Source organism: Pongo pygmaeus, chromosome 4 (assembly GCF_028885625.2).
Source record: "Pongo pygmaeus isolate AG05252 chromosome 4, NHGRI_mPonPyg2-v2.0_pri, whole genome shotgun sequence".
Taxonomy (NCBI): domain Eukaryota; kingdom Metazoa; phylum Chordata; class Mammalia; order Primates; family Hominidae; genus Pongo; species Pongo pygmaeus.
The window spans coordinates 185,728,574-185,746,382 of record NC_072377.2 but is presented as its reverse complement, the minus strand read 5'-3'; the positions used below and the strand labels follow the sequence as shown (position 1 = coordinate 185,746,382).

The window sequence follows — 17,809 nt, the reverse complement described above, 5'->3', positions numbered from 1 at the left end:
ACTGATGAGCACACGGCTGCAGGCATTGACAGGTCCATCAGCTTACAGCTGGGCTCCCCTGGGTGGTGTGCCTGGCTGGTGAACATGCTGGCTGCATGCATTGACAGGTCTGCTGGCTCATAGTAGGGCTCCCCTGGGAGTAGCACACTGGCCTGATGAGTATGCCTGCAGTGCATGGGGGACGAAATTGCTGGCTCTGGGCCAGGCTCCCTTGGAAGTGGCATGTCTGGCTAGTGAGCATGCTGGTGGCATATGGGGATCTATATGCCATTTGCTGGCTTGGGGTGGGGTCCCCCTGGAAGTGATGTGCACAGTTGGTGACCATGCAGGTGGTATGCAGGAGCTAGTTTGCCAGTTTGAGGATGAGGTCCCCCTAGAAGTGGTGCACCAGACTGGTGATTGCACCAGGATACATGAGGGCCTTCTGGCTCAGATTCACCAGCTCACCTGGCTATTGAGTGTGCTGAATGTGTACACAGCTGGTAAAGACTCAGCTTCTTTGCTGGGCAGGATTGTCTCTTCTTTTACAGGCAGAGTGTCATGTGGATTCTGGTGCTGCACTGCTGGGCCTAGGTTCTGAAGGGCTGAAGTTGGGGCTCTGCAGTCATTAGGATGCAGAAGGGGGGGCATCTCCTCGGTTGCTTATTTTGAGGAAGTAGTAACCGTAGAAGCTTGGCTGGGGAATGGTGCAGTACTATGTGTAAACATGATGTAACGGCTGCATACCCTCAGGGATGAAAAGGTACAGTGGTTACTGGCTCCTGCAGCAGGATGCACTGTAGCTGTGGATCCAGTATCAAGATGGTGCCATACAGCTGCAGCTTTGGTAATGTGTTAGAGAGTGGGCTACAATGTGGGTTCCTTCTCTGGGGTAGTGCAGTTGCAGGGATGCCAGGCAGCTCCCCCAACAGGGCTCAGGGCCTGTGGACACTGCAGGATTCTCTAGCAGCAAAGATTGCAGGTATCTGTGATATCAGTGGGGATTTCTGGGGGCCTCCTGGTTACCTTTTTCCTGCTGGGGGCAGTGCCTTTTTGTTTGAGTTAATCCTGGCTGGGAAGACAGTGTAGCAGAGGCTGAGTGTCTTCATTTCTCTTCTATGCAGCCCTTCCAAACGGTCTAGTTACATCATACGTTTCCTGTTTTTTCCCTGCTGTACTCCAGCATTCTCCCTTATACACTACAGTGCAAATGTAGTTATTTATTCATCATTTGGGTCCTGTTTTTTTTTTTTGGTGTGGGGAGTACAGGCATTAGGGTCCTCTAGCAAACCATCTTTTGAACTCATCCTTTTTATCAGGAACTCACTGCTGTGATTACTGATCCACTCCTGTGATAATAGCATTAATCTCAGAACCATAAGACAAGGCAATTATAAATTTTTTAAAATAGCAGCATTAATCTATTCATGAGGCCAGAGAGTCCTTATGACTTAATCACCTCTTAAAAGTCCCATCACTTAACAGTGTTACAATGGCAATTAAGTTTCAACATGAATTTTGGCAGGGACATTTAAACTATAGCACAGTATATAGTTGGGTCTTTTTAAAAAAAGTCATTCAGCCATTTTTTTTTTGAATAGAGAATTTAATTCATTTTCATTCAAAGTAAATACTGTTAAGTATTTACTGTTACCATTTTGTAATTTTTCTTTTTGTTTTGTAGATCCTTTTTTTCTTTCTTTCTTTTTTAGTCTCCCTTTGTAGTTTTATAGTTCTTTTGTAGTGGTATTCTCTGAATCCTATTTATGTTTTGTTTTGTGCATCTACTATGTGTTTTTGCTTTGTGGTTATCATGAGGTTTAACTAAAATATCTAACAGTTGTACATTTTTGTCCCCTACACACACACATTTTATCTTTTGATATCAGAATTTATGTAATCTTGTAATTTGTATTCCTTAACAATTTATTTTTTAATAGTTTTGTCTCTTAACCATCATACTAGAGATAAAATTGCTTTAACACCACCTTTCTAGTCCTAGAGTTTTCTGAATATGACTCGGTTACTTGTACCATTGTTTTGTGCTTTCATGTGTTTTATGGTATTCATCAGTGGCCTTTCATTTCAGTGTAAAGCGCTCTCTTTCCTGTAAGTCAGGCATAGTAGTGATGAATTCTCTTAGCTTTTGTTTGTCTGGAAAGATCTCTCAGCACAAACACTGCTGAGGAGAGAGCGGGATGATACATTCAAAGTGAAGAAAAATAACCAAGAATACTTTACCCAGAAAAGTTGTCCTTTAGAAATGAGAGAGAAATAAAATCTTTCCCAGACAAACAAAAGCTAAGAGAATTCATCACTACTATGCCTTAGGAGAGAGTGTGATGATACATTCAAAGTGAAGAAAAATAACCAAGACTACTTTACCCAGCAAAGTTGTCCTTTAGAAATGAGGGAGAAATAAAATATTTCCCAGACAAACAAAAGCTAAGAGAATTTATCACTACTATGCCTGATTTACAGGAAAGAGAGTGCTTTACACTGAAACGAAAGGCCACTCCCTTATTTCTAAAGGACAACTTTGCTGGGTAAAGTATTCTTGGTTATTTTTTCTTCATTTTGAATGTATCATCCCACTCTCTCCTTAGCAGTGTTTCTGCTGAGAGATCTGCTGATGGCTGTATTGATATTTCCTTGTATGTGGTATGTTTCTAATCTCTTTGCTTTCAGTTTTTCCTTTGCTTTTTGGTAGTTTGACTATTATGTGTCTTGGTGAACTCTTCTTCAGTTTAAATTTGATTGGGGACCTCTGAGCTTCCTGTACCTGAATGTTGGTATCTCTTCCCAGATTTGGGACATTTTTAGCCATTATTTCTCGTAACATTTTTTCTCATCTTTTTTATTTCTTTTCTTCTGCAACTCCTATTATGCAAAAATTAGTTCTCTTGATGGTATTCCATAACTCTTGTAGTCTTTCTTCATTTTTATTCTTTTTCTTTTTGCTCTTCTGACTGGATAATTTTTAAAATTTCTGTCTTTGAGCTTATCAGTTCTTTATTTGCCCTGATTGAGTCTGCTGTTGAAGTTTTCTGTTGACTTTTTTTGGTTTAATCATTGTATTCTTGATCTCTAGGATTTATATTTGGTTTCTAAAAAATTATTTCTCTTTCTTGGTCATACTTCTTGGTTTATTGATCTATTTTTTTCCCAATTTCATTTAATTTTTTTATCTGTATATTCTTATAGTTCATTGAAATTCTTTAAGAGAATTATCCTGATTTTTTTTTTGCTAGTCATTACATAAATCTACATTCCTTTATAGTTCATGCTTCCCTGTTTCTAATCCTTATGTCCCCGTGTTGGCATCTGTACATTTGAGGAGACTGCCACCTCTTCCAGCCTTTACAGGTATTCATTCACAGGAATTAACATTCACTGTTTAGTTTAGCCTGTGATTCTGGATGGGCCAGCTGGTAGTGACCACAGGCAGGTAGAGCTTGCTGTTGAGTTCTCTAGTTGGGTGGGCTGATGCCTTTTATCTGAGGTCAAGTGGGGCAGCTGGCTGGGCTCTACTGTCCAGCGAGACCACTGGCTGGGCTCTGCAATCACGTGGAACTGCTGACTGGGCACTGCAGTTACCACTAATTAGGCCAGGTCACAGCGTATATTCCCTGGCCAAGCAGTTTTGCTATTTGAGTTCTGCAGTTGGACAGGACTGCAGGATGGACCCAAAGGCAAGGCAGAATGTTGCTCAGGATGAACTAGACTAGAGGCTGTGCTCAGTAAATATGCATGATATGGGCTTGCTCCCCAAAGGCAAGGCAGAATGCTGCTCAGGATGAACTAGACTAGAGGCTGTGCTCAGTAAATACGCATGATATGGGCTTGCTCCCCAAAGGCAAGGCAGAATGCTGCTCAGGATGAACTAGACTAGAGGCTGTGCTCTGTAAACATGCATGATATGGGCTTTGCTCTCCAGGTTTGGGGTGAGCTCTGGGGTTGGTTCAAACTGCTGTGTGGTCTCCTGTGTTGGGAAGGTCCAGCCCCTGTGCTCTGTAAAAATGTGTGGTGGCAGGTATCTCCCTGCTTGGGCAGAGCCTTGGGTGGGCTTTGTAGCTGGGTCAAGTGTCTGTTTGGCCACTCATATCAAGTACATGTGGCCCTTGTGCTTTGCCTAAACGCACTGTGGTGGAAATTTTCATGGCCGAGTAAGGCCTTGGCATGGGCTGTGAGGCTGGTCCTCTAGGTACTCAAGCCAGTTTGAACAATTTCTGGGAGAAACTAGCTGAGGTTTGTGGGTAGACTCTGCCATTGGCTGGCACTTCTGACTGGACACCACTGTGTCCTCTGTGACCTCTGCTTCACTTCTTTGTTTCCATCTGGCCCATGACAGTCTAGTCTTGCCCATACTTTCGGTGTTCCCCATGAGAAAGGGCCAGGGTGGTAGGCCTCCTGGGAAGCATTTTAGAATGCTAGGGAAGCTGGATGTACACCTCTGGCCCTCTTCTCACTGTAGAAATTACGCATCAAAGTGAATCTTCTCTGTGTGGTACTGTGTGGAGTTGGGGGAGGGGAAGGAGCAAAGTGGTCAAAGCGAGACCATATCTCTTACCCGTCTAATGTGGTTTTTATTTGGCTCTATGGTCCACATAGTTGTCTCAAGCTCATTCCCAAGTTTTGGAGTTTTCACAGAGGTGTTCTTGTCTGTGGATGGTTTCTAGTTGAACTTTATGTTGGGGGAGAAGTGAAGCATGGGACTTCCTATTCTGCCATCTTGCTGATATCGCTCTTGGGCCTAACTCCTGATTTGGGACCTACAACACAGCTCCCTACCCACTACCCTAAGGGGAAAACTCAGAGGAAGACCCCAGGAGGCAGGGTCCTTAGAGCCTCCAATAGCTAATTTCTACAGAGATTTGACTCTGACACAATCCTGGGTCTCAGTAACAGCCACCAGGACCTGTGTTCCTGTATATAGCTGCTTTGATTTGTTTTATTCACTTTTGTTATGAAAAGCAACATGGAGGTTGGGGATTTTTGAGGGGAGAGGTTCATTATATTGGCACTCATTGGTTCTATTTTGACTACCATGTTATGTAATATTAACTTTTTCACTTACTGTTTCTTATTCATAATTTTCGTCCTTGTTTACTTTGGGTGGCACAGTGAATGACATCCTTCAGTTATGATTAAAGATAATTGCTCTGATATTGGAAGTTAGGGATTTTTTAAAAGCCTTGTTTCATTACTATTTGACGTGTGCTAACACTAGTTGAATCTCTGAAACTGTTTCACATTTCCTGATTTCCACTGCCATTATAATGAACTGAGACACTGATGAATCAAGTTTTTCATTAAACTTTTCATTTTGAGATAATTGTACACTTAAAGCTGCTTTTTAAATGATAGTTTTTATTTTAAAACAATTTTAGACTCACTGGAAGTTGCAAAAATAATACAGAGTCTTGAGTACCTCCAAGTAAGCTTTCTCCAATGGTAATATCAGACATAGCTATGGAACAAGACCAAAACTGGGAAATTGACATTGGTACAATTAACTGGATTACAGGCCTAATTCATATTTTACTAGTTCATGTATGTGCTCATTATAATATATGTATGTCTGTAGTTTTTCACAATTTTATTACATGTATAGATTCATAAAACCACCATCATAATCAAGATGCTGCTCCATCACCATGTAAGAACTCCGTCATGCTGTACCATTATGGTCAAACCCTCCATCCGCTTCACTAATCCCTGGCAATCACTTATGTTTCCTCCATCTCGGTAGTTTTATCATTTTGGAATCACACATTATGTAACCTTTTGAGACTGACTTTTTTCACTCAATAAAATGTCCGTAAAATTCATCCAGACTGTCGTATGTATGGAGAGTTTGCTCCTTTTTATTACTGAGTAGTATTCTATCTATAGCTGCAATTAGACATTTTCTTGCAGTTATGGGGAGATCTCCCCATTGTCCAATAACAGGAAAACCATTCACAGGGTTTTCTTCTTGTAAAACCCTGTGAATTTTCACTACATCACTCCCTGGGGCTGAGGACTGATGGGTTGATCACCTCTTCCCACCTAGTGTCTTCCTGAGATGCTACACAAAAGTCCACATCCCTTTCCCCCTCTTGAGAATGTCTACACTCAGCTAATCAGGGGCTCACAAACATGGACTCGAAATAAAATAAATACATATACAGCTGTATATCAGATACAGTACTATGGTTAAAAAGTGAATGTTCATATTACCAAGTGAAAGAAGCCAATCTGAAAAGGCTACATATTCTATGATTCCAACACTGTGATATTCTGGAAAAAGCAAAACTTTGGTGACAGTAGAAAGATCAGAGGTTGCCAGAGATTCATGGTGATGGACAGATGAATAGGCAGAGCACAGAAGATTTTTAGGGCAATGAAAGTACTCTATATAATACGATAATGGCAGATACACGTCATTATGCATTTGTCGAAATCCATACAATGTACAGCACCAAGAGTGTAATGCAAACAGTGGACTTTGAGTGATAGTAATGTGTACATATAGGCTCGCTGATTGTGACAAATGTTACATTTGTTACATTGTGGTACAGGATGTTGATGGTGAGGGAGGTATACATGTGGGGGCAAGGAGTATATGAGAACTCTGTACTTTCTGCTCAGTTTTTCTGTGAATCTTAAACTACTCTAAAAAATGAAGTCTATTAAAACAAAGATATAATCGTAGCACTGAAAGGACAGTGTTTAGCTAATACCAATCACAATGATCAACCAGATCTCCCTTCAGTTGTTGTTCGTGTTTAATAATTTATTTTTAAAACAGGAGAATAACTGAGATAAAATAAGCTGCATACATATAAAGTATTTAACTGATGTCCATGAACCATCCACTAACAAAATAGTAAACATATCCATCATGCCCCACATCATCCTTTTGCCTGTTTGTAATCCCTCCTACACTAATCTCCCCTTCAAGCAACTACTGATTTGCTCTGTGTCACTATAAACTAGTTTGTATTTTCTAGAGTTTTAACGTAAATTGAGTCAGACAATATCTTGGGAGGGAGTCTGTCTCTTTTTACTTGGAATAATTTTTAAAAACTTTTTTAAAAACAATTTTACTTTAAGTTCTGGGATACATGTGTTGAACATGCAGGTTTGTTACATAAGTATACATGTGCCATGGTGGTTTGCTGCACCTGTCAACCCATCATCTAGGTTTTAAGCCCCGCATGCATTAGATATTTGCCCTAATGCTCTCCCTCCCCTTTCCCCCTCCACCCCCTGAAAGGCCCTGGTGTGTGATGTTCCCCTCCCTCTGTCCATGTGTTCTCATTGTTCAACTCCCACTTATGAGTGAGAACATACAGTGTTTGGTTCCTGTGTTAGTTTGCTGAGGATGATGGTTTCCAGCTTCATCCATGTCCCTGCAAAGGACATGAATTCATTCCTTTTTATGGCTGCATAGTATTCCATGGTGTATATGTGCCACATTTTCTTTATTCAGTCTATCATTCATGGGCATTTGGGTTGGTTCCAAGTCTTTGTTATTGTAAATAGTGCTGCAGTAAACATATATATGCATGTGTCTTTATAGTAGAATGATTTATAATCCTTTGGGTATATACCCAGTAATGGGATTGCTGGGTCAAATGATATTTCTGGTTCTAGATCCTTGAGGAATCACCACACTGTCTTCCACAATGGTTGAATTAATTTACACTCCCACCAACAGTGTAAAAGCATTCCTATTTCTCCACATCCTCTTTAGAATCTGTTGTTTCCTGACTTTTTAATGATCACCATTCTAACTGGCATGAGATGGTATCGCATTGTGGTGTTGATTTGCATTTCTCTAATGACCAGTGATGATGAGCTTTTTTTCATATGTGTGTTGGCTGCATAAATGTCTTCTTTTTGCCCACTTTTTGATGGGGTTGTTTGTTTTTTTCTTGCAAATTTGTTTAAGTTCCTTGTAGATTCTGCATATTAGCTCTTTGTCAGATGGATAGATTGCAAAAATTCTCTCCCATTCTGTAAGTTGCCTGTTCACTCTGATGATAGTTTCTTTTGCTGTGCAGAAGTTCTTTAGTTTTATTAGATCTCATTTGTCAATTCTGGCTTTTGTTGTAATTGCTTTTGGTGTTTTAGTCATAAAGTCTTTGCCCAGGCCTCTGTCCTGAATGATATTGCCTAGGTTTTCTTCTAGGGTTTTTAAGGTTTTAGGTTTTACGTTTAAGTCTTTAATCCATCTTGAGTTAATTTTTGTATAAGATGTAAGCAAGGGGTCCAGTTTTTGTTTTCTGCATATGGCTAGCCAGTTTTCCCAGAACCATTTATTAAATAGGGAATCCTTTCCCTCTTGCTTGTTTTTCTCAGCGTCGTCAAAGATCAGATGGTTGTAGATGTGTGGTGTTTTTTCTGGGGCATCTGTTCTGTTCCATTGGTCTATGTATCTGTTTTGGTACCAGTACCATGCTGTTTTTGTTACTGTAGCCTTGTAGTCAAGTAGCATGATGCTGCCAACTTTGTTCTTTTTGCTTAGGATTGCCTTGGCCATACAGGCTCTTTTTAGGTTCCATACGAAATTTAAAGTAGTTTTTTCTAGTTCTATGAGGAAAGTTAATGGTAGCTTGATGGGAGTAGCATTGAATCTATAAATTACTTTGGGCAGTATGGCCGTTTCATGATATTGATTCTTCCTATCCATGAGCATGGAATGTTTTTTCCATTTGTTTTTGTCCTCTCGTATTTCCTTGAGCAGTGGTTTGTAGTTCTCCCTGAAGAGTTCCTTCATGTCCCTTGTAAGTTGTATTCCTAGGTATTTTATTTTCTTTGTAGCAATTGTGAATGAGAGTTCACTCATGATTTGGTTCTCTGCTTGTTTATTTTTTGTGTATAGGAATGCTGGTGATTTTTTTTTTATTATACTTTAAGTTCTGGGCTACATGGGCAGAATGTGCAGTTTTGTTACATAGGTATACACATGCCATGGTGGTTTGCTGCACCCATCAACCCGTCACCTTCATTAAGTATTAATCCTAATGTCATCCCTCCCCTCCCCTAGCCCCCCACCTCCTGACAGGCCCTGGTGTGTGATGCTCCCCTCCCTATGTCCTTGTGTTCTCATTGTTCAACTCCCACTTATGAGTGAGAAAATGCAGTGTTTGGTTTTCTGTTCTTCTGACGGTGTGCTGAGAATGATGGTTTCCAGCTTCATCCATTCCCTGCAAAGAACATGAACTCATCCTTTTTTATGGCTGCATAGTATTCCATGGTGTATATGTGGCACATTTTCTTTATCCAGTCTATTATTGATGGATATTTGGGTTGGTTCCATGTCTTTGCTATTGTGAATTGTGCCGCAATAAACATACGTGTGCATGTGTCTTTATAGTAGAATGATTTATAATTATTTGGGTGTATACCCAGTAATGGGATTGCTGAGTCAAATGGTATTTCTGGTTCTAGATCCTTGAGGAATCACCACACTGTCTTCCACAATGGTTGAACTAATTTATACTCCCACCAACAATGTAAAAACATTTCTATTTCTCCACATCCTATCCAGCGTCTGTTTTTCCTGACTTTTTAATGATCGCCATTCTAACTGGCCTGAGATAGTATCTCATTGTTGTTTTTGATATGCATTTCTCTAATGACCAGCGATGATGAGCATTTTTTCATATGTCTGTTGGCTGCATTAAAGTCTTCTTTTCAGAAGTGTCTGTTCATATACTTTGCCCACTTTTTGATGGGGTTGTTTGTTTTTTCTTGTAAATTTGTTTAAGTTCTTTGTAGATTCTGGGTATTAGCCCTTTGTCAGATGGATGGATTGCAAAATTTTTCTCCCATTCTGTAGGTAACTCTGATGATAGTTTCTTTTGCTGTGCAGAAGCTCTTTAGTTTAATTAGATCCCATTTGTCAATTTTGTTTTTTTGTTTTTTTAATTGTATTTTAAGTTCTACAGTACATGTGCACAATGTGCAGGTTTGTTACATAGGTATACATGTGCCATGGTGGTTTGCTGCACCCAACAACTCATCATTTACATTAGGTATTTCTCCTAATGCCATCCCTCCCCCAGCTCCCTACCCCCTGACAGGCCCCAGTGTGTGATGTTCCCCACCCTGTGTCCAGGTGTTATCATTGTTCAATTCCCACCTATGAGTGAGAATATGTGGTGTTTGATTTTCCGTCCTTGTGATAGTTTGCTGAGAATGGTGGTTTCCAGCTTCATCCATGTCCCTGCAAAGGACATGAACTCATCCTTTTTTATGGCTGCATAGTATTCCATGGTGTATATGTGGCACATTTTCTTAATCCAGCCTATCATTGATGGACATTTGGGTGGGTTCCAAGTCTTTGCTATTGTGAATAGTGCCACAATAAACATACATGTGCATGTGTCTTTATACTAGCATGATTTATAATTCTTTGGGTATATGCCCAGTAATGGGATCACTGAGTCAAATGGTATTTCTAGTTCTAGATCCTTGAGGAATCACCACACTGTCTTCCACAATGGTTGAACAAATTTACACTCCCACCAACAGTGTAAAAGCATTCCTATTTCTCCACATCCTCTTTAGCATCTGTTGTTTCCTGACTTTTAATGATCACCATTCTAATCAGCCTGAGATGGTATCCAGTGACTTTCTTCACAGAATTGGAAACAGCTACTTTAAAGTTCATATGGAACCAAAGAAAGAGCCTGCATAGCCAAGACAATCCTAAGCAAAATGAACAAAGCTGGAGGCATCACGCTACCTGACTTCAAACTGTACTGCAAGGCTACAGTAACAAAAACAGCATGGTACTGGTACCAAAACAGATATATAGACCAATGGAACAGAACAGAGACCTCAGAAATAACACCTCACATCTACAGCCATCTGATCTTTGACAGACCTGACACAAACAAGCAATGGGGAAAGGATTCCCTATTTAATAAATGGTGTTGGGAAAACTGGATAGCCATATGTAGAAAGCTGAACCTGGATCCCTGCCTTACACCTTATACAAAAATTAGTTCATGATGGATTAAAGACTTAAATTTTAGACCTAAAACCGTAAAAACCCTAGAAGAAAACCTAAGCAATATCATTCAGGACATAGGCATGGGCAAAGACTTGATGACTAAAACACCAAAAGCAAGGGCAGCAAAAGCCAAAATTGACATATGGGATCTAATTAAACTAAAGAGTTTCTGCACAGCAAAAGAAATTACCATCAGAGTGATCAGGCAACCTACAGAATGGGAGAAAAATTTTGCAATCTATCCATCTGACAAAGGGCTAATATCCAGAATCTACAAAGAACTTAAATAAATTTACAAGAAGAAAACAAACAACCCCATCAAAAAGTGGGCAAAGGATATGAACAGACACTTCTCAAAAGAAGACATTTATGCAGCCAACGGACACATGAACAAATGCTCATCATCACTGGTCATCAGAGAAATTCTAATTTCGGTTTTTGTTGCCATTGCTTTTGGTGCTTTAGAGATAAAGTCTTTGCCCATGCCTACATCCTGAATGGTATTGCCCAGGTTTTCTTCTAGGATTTTTATGGACCTAGGTCTTACGTTTAAGTCTTTGATCCACCTTGAGTTAATTTTTGTATAAGTTGTGAGGAAGGGGTCCAGTTTCAGCCTTCTGCATATGGCTAGCCAGTTTTCCCATCATTTATTAAACAGAGAATATTTTCCCCATTGCTTGTTTGTGTCAGGTTTGTCAAAGATCAGTTGGTTGTAGATGTGTGGTGTTATTTCTGAGGCCTCTCTGTTCTGTTCCATTGGCCTAAGTATCTGTTTTGGTACCAGTACCATGCTGTTTTTGTTACTGTAGCTAGCCTTGTAGTATTGTTTGAAGTCAGGTAGCATGATACCTCCAGCTTTGTTCTTCTTGCCCAGGATTGTCTTGGCTATGTGGGCTCTTTTTTGGTTCCATATGGAGTTAAAGTAGTTCTTTCCAATTCTGTAAAGAAAGTCAGTGGTAGCTTGATGGGGATAGCATTGAATCTATAAATTACTTTGAATGGTATGGCCATTTTCACAATATTGATTCTTCCTATCCATGAGCATGGATTGTTTTTCCATTTGTTTGTGTCCTCTCATTTCCTTGAGCAATGGTTTGTAGTTGTCCTTGAAGAGGTCCTTCACATCCCTTGTAAGTTGGATTCCTAGGTATTTTATTCTCTTTGTAGCAATTGTGAATGGGAGTTCACTCATAATTTGGCTCTCCGTTTGTCTGTTATTGGTGTATAGGAATGCTTGTGATTTTTGCACATTGATTCTGTACCCTGAAACTTTGCTGAACTTGCTTATCAGCTTAAGGAAATTTGGGGCTGAGACAATGGGGTTTTCTAAATATAAAGTCATGTCATCTGCAAATAGAGACTATTTGACTTCCTCTTTTCCTATTTGAATACCTTTTATTTCTTGCTCTTGCCTGATTGCCCTGGCCAGAACTTCCAATACTGTGTTGAATAGGAGTGGTGAGAGAGGGCATCCTTGTCTTGTGCTGGTTTTCAAAGGGAATGCTTTCAGTTTTTGCCCATTCAATATGATATTGGCTGTGGGTTTTTCATAAATAGCTGTTATTGTTTTGAGATACGTGCCATTGATACCAAGTTTATTGAGAGTTTTTAGCATGAAGGGTGTTGAATTTTGTCAAAGGCCTTTTCTGCATCTGTTGAGATAATCATGTGGATTTGTTATTGATTCTGTTTATGTGATGGATTACATTTATTGATTTGGAATGCTGGTGGTTTTTGCATACTGATTTTGTATCCTGAGACTTCGCTGAAGTTGCCTATTAGCTTAAGGAGATTTTGGGCTGAGACGATGGGGTTTTCTAAATATACAATAATGTCATCTGCAAACAGAGACAATTTGATTTCCTGTCTTCCTATCTGAATACCCTTTATTTCTTTCTCTTGCCTGATTGCCCTGGCCAGAACTTCCATTACTGTGTTGAATAGGAGTGGTGAGAGAGGGCATCCTTGTCTTGTGCCAGTTTTCAAAGGGAATGCTTCCAGTTTTTGCCCATTCAGTATGATTCTGGCTGTAGGTTTGTCATAAATAGATGTTATTATTTTGAGATACTTTCCATCAATACCTAATTTATTGAGAGTTTTTAGCATGAAGGGGCATTGAATTTTATTGAAGGCCTTTTCTGCATCTATTGAGCTAATCATGTAGTTTTTGTCATTTGTTCTCTTTATGTATTAATTATGTTTATTGATTTGCATATGTTGAACCAGGCTTGCATTCCAGAGATGAAGCCCACCTGATCATGGTGGATAAGCTTTTTGATGTGCTGCTGGATTCTGTTTGCCCATTTTTGTGAGGATTTTCGCATAGATGTTCATCAGGCGTATTGACCTGAAATTTTCCTTTTTTATTGTGTGTTTGCCAGGTTTTGGAATCAGGATGATGCTGGCCTCATAAAATGAGTTAGGGAGGATTCCCTCTTTTTCTATTGTTTGGAATAGTTTCAGAAGGAATGGTACCAGCTCCTCTTTGTATCTCTGGTAGAATTCGTCTGTGAATCTGTCTGGTCCTGGGCTTTTTGTTGTTGTTAGTAGGCTATTAATTACTGCCTCAATTTCAGAATTTGTTATTGGTCTATTGAGGGATTCGATTTCTTCCTGGTTTAGTGTTGGGAGGGTGTATGTGTCCAGAAATTTATCCATTTCTTCTAGATTTTCTAGTTTATTTGCATAGAGGTGTTTATAGTATTCTCGGATGGTAGTTTGTATTTCTGTGGGATCAGTGGTGATATCCCCTTTGTCATTTTTTATTGTGTCTATTTGATTCTTCTCTCTTTTCTTCTATATTAGTCTAGCTAGTGGTCTATTAATCTTTTCACAAAACCAACTCCTGGATTCATTGATGTTTTGAAGGGTTTTTTGTGTCTCTATCTCCTTCAGTTCTGCTCTGATATTAATTATTTCTTGTCTTGTGCTAGCTTTTAAATTTGTTTGCTCTTGCTTCTCTAGTTCTTTTAATTGTGATGTTAGGGTGTCAACTTTACATCTTTTCCACTTTCTGCTGTGGGCATTTAGTGCTATAAATTTTTCACTTAACACTGCTTTAGCTGTGTCCCAGAGATTCTGGTATGTTGCATCTCTGTTCTCATTGGTTTCAAATAACTTTTTTATTTCTGCCTTAATTTTGTTATTTATCCAGTAGTCATTCAGGAGCAGCTTGTTCAGTTTCCATGTAATTGTGTGGTTTTGAATGAGTTTCTTAATCCTGAGTTCTAATTTGACTGCACTGTGGTCTGAGAGACTGTTATGATTTCTGTTATTTTGCATTTGCGGAGGAGTGTTTTACTTCCAATTATGTGGCCGATTTTAGAATAAGTGCTATGTGGTACTGAGAAGAATGTATATTCTGCTGATTTGGGGTGGAGAGTTCGGTAGATGTCTATTAGGTCTGTTTGGTCCAGAGCTGAGTTCAAGTCCTGAATATCCTTGTTAATTTTCTGTCTCATTGATCTAATATTGACAGTGGGATGTTAAAGTCTCCCACTGTTATTGTGTGGGAGCCTAAGTCACTTTGTATGTCTCTAAGAACTTCTTTTATGAATCTGAGTGCTCCTGTGTTAGGTGCATATATATTTAGGATAGTTAGCTCTTCTTATTGCATTGATCCCTTTACCATTATTTAATGCCCTCCTTTGTCTTTGTTGCTTTAAAGTCTGTTTTATCAGAGACTAGGATTGCAACCCCTGCTCTTTTTGCTTTCCATTTGCTTGGTAAATATTCCTCCATCCCTTTATTTTGAGCTGATGTGTGTCTTTGCATGTGAGATGGGTCTCCTGAATACAGCACACCAATGGGTCTTGACTCTTTATCCAATTTGCCAGTCTGTGTCTTTTAATTGGGGCAGTTAGCCCATTTACATTTAAGGTTAATATTGTTATGTGTAAATTTGATCCTGTCATCATGAAGCTTGCTGGTTATTTTGCACATTCCTTGATGCAGTTTCTTCATAGTGTTGTTGGTCTTTATATTCTGGTGTGTTTTTGCAGTGGCTGGTACCAGTTGTTCCTTTCCATATTTAGTGCTTCCTTCAGGAGCTCTTGTAGGGCAGGATTGGTGGTGACAAAATCCCTCAGCATTTGCTTGTCTGTAAAGGACTATATTTCTCCCTCATTTATGAAGCTTAGTTTGGCTGGATATGGAATTCTGGGTTGAAAATTTTTTTAAGAATGTTGAATATTGGCCCTCACTCTCTTCTGGCTTGTAGGGTTTCTGCAGAGAGATCCACTGTTCATCTGATGGGCTTCCCTTTGTAGGTAACCTGACCCTTCTCTCTGGCTGACCTTAACATTTTTTCCTTCATTTCAACCTTGGTGAATCTGACGATTATGTGTCTTGGGGTTGCTCTTCTCTAGGAGTATCTTAGTGATGTTCTCTGTATTTCCTGAATTTGAGTGTTGGCCTGTCTTGCTAGGTTGGGGAAGTTCTCCTGGGTAATATTCTGAAGTGTGTTTTCCAACTTGGTTCCATTCTCCCCATCACTTTCAGGGATCCTGATCAATCATAGGTTTGGTCTTTTCACATACTCCCATATTTCTTGGAGGCTTTATTTGTTCCTTTTCATTCTTTTTCTCTAATCTTGTCTTCATGCCCTATTTCAGTAAGTTGTTCTTCAGTCTCTCATATCCTTTCTTCCTCTTGATTGATTTGGCTATTGATACTTGTGTATGCTTCACGAAGTTCTCGTGCTGTCTTTTTCAGCTCCATTAGGTCATTTATGTTCTTCTCTAAACTGGTTATCCTAGTTAGCCATTCCTATAACCTTTTGTCAACGTTCTTAGCTTCATTGCATTTGGTTAGAACATGCTCCTTTACCTCAGAGGGGTTTGTTATTACCCATATTCTGAAGTCTACTTCTGTCAATTTGTCAATTCTTTCAAACTCATTTTCTTCCAGTTTTGTGCCCTTACTAGAGAGGAGTTATGATCATTTGGGGAAGAGGCATTCCGATTTTTGAAATTTCCAGCATTTTTAAGCTGGTTTTTCCTCATCTTTGTGGATTTATCTACCTTTGATCTTTGAGTCTGATGACCTTTGGTTGGGGTTTTTGTGTGGGGATCCTTTTGTTGATGTTGATGTTACTGCTTTCTGTTTGTTAGTTTTTCTTCTAACAGTCAGACCCCTTTTCTGCAGGTCTGCTGCAGTTTTCTGGAGGTCCACTCCAGACCCTATTTGCCTGGGTATCACCAGTGGAGGCTGCAGAACAGCAAAGATTGCTGCCTGCTCCTTCCTCTGGAAGCTTCATCTTAGAGGGGCACCGGCCTGATGCCAACCAGAGCTCTCCTGTATGAGGCGTCTGTCAACCCCTGTTGGGAGGTCTCTCCCCATCAGGTGGCACAGGGGTCAGGGACCCACTTGAGGAGGCAGTCTGTCACTTAGCAGAGCTCGAGTGCTGTGCTGGGAGAACCTTCCTTGTCAGCATCTGCTGCTCTCTCCAGAGCCAGCAGGCAGGAACATTTAAGTCCACTGAAACTGCACCCACAGCCACCCCTTCCCCCATGTGCTCTGTCCAAGGGAGTTGGGAGTTTTATCTATAAGCCCCTGACTGGGGCTGCTGCCTTTCTTTCAGAGATGCCCTGCCCAGTGAGGAGGAATCTAGAGAGGCAGTCTGACCACAGCCTCTTTGCCGTGCTGTGTTGAGTTCTGCCCAGTCCGAACTTCCAGGCCTCCTTAGCACTGTCAGGGGAAAACCACCTATTCAAACCTCAGTAATGACAGATGCCCCTCCCTCAACCAAGCTCCAGGTCAGCTCCAGACTGCTGTGCTGGCAGCAGGAATTTCAAGCCAGTGGCTCTTAGCTTGCTGGGCTCCGTGGGAGTGGGACCTGCTGAGTGAGCCCACTTGGCTCCCTAGCTTCAGCCCCCTTTCCAGGGGGTGAACAGTTCTGTCTTGCTGTGGTTCCAGGCACCACTAGGGTATGAAAAAAAAACTCCTGCAGCTAGCTCAGTGTCTGCCCAAACAGCCACCCAGTAAACGCATAGTGTCTGGGCCAGATAGTGCAGTCCCTCACAGCTTCCCTTGGCTGGTGGAGGGAGGCCTCCACTCCTTGCACTTCCTGGGTGAGGCAGCACCCCACCCTGCTTCTGCTTGCCTTCCATGGGCTGCACCCCCTGCCTAACCAGACCTAGTGAGATGAACGGGGTACCTCAGTTGGAAATGCAGAAATCACCTGCCTTCTGCATTGGTCTCGCTGGCAGGCCAGAGCATTCCTATTCAGACATCTTGCCAGATCCTTCCGATGATTTTCTTTTCCTTTTTCTTTTTTTTGAGACAGAGTCTCGCTGTGTTGCCCGGGCTGGGGTGCAATGGCGCCATCTTGGCTCACTGCAAGCTCCGCCCCCTTAGTTCACGCCATTCTCCTGCTTCAGCCTCCCGAGTAGCTGGGACTACAGGCGTCGGCCACCATGCCTGGCTAATTTTTTGTATTTTTAGTAGAGATGGGGTTTCACTGTGTTAGCCAGGATGGTCTCGATCTCCTGACCTCATGATCCGCCCATCTCGGCCTCCCAAAGTGCTGGGATTACAGGCGTGAGCCACTGCACCCGGCCCTCCACTGTTTTTCTTTATCATAAAATTAAATTTAAAATATGGAACACTTCATGAATTTGCATGTCCACCTTGTTCAGGGGCCACGCTAATCTCTGTATCATTCCAATTTTACTAAACGTGCTGCTGAAGCCAGCACTACTTGTAATAATTTCTGTGAGATTTAATGATTTTGTGCATATAACAATAGTTTATTCTTTTTATTTCTGAGTAGCACTTTATTTGTATGGATATATCATAATTTGTTATCAATTGGTGAGC

General features: G+C 40.7%; 1 non-coding gene across 1 annotated transcript; it reads right to left on the bottom strand.

Moving 5' to 3' along the window:
• Window positions 1-17,583: 17,583 nt before the first annotated feature.
• LOC129037648 (U6 spliceosomal RNA) lies at window positions 17,584-17,687 on the bottom strand. Its single transcript, XR_008502887.1, has one exon. It is a non-coding gene; the product is annotated as a U6 spliceosomal RNA (small nuclear RNA).
• Between the last annotated feature and the right edge of the window lie 122 nt (window positions 17,688-17,809).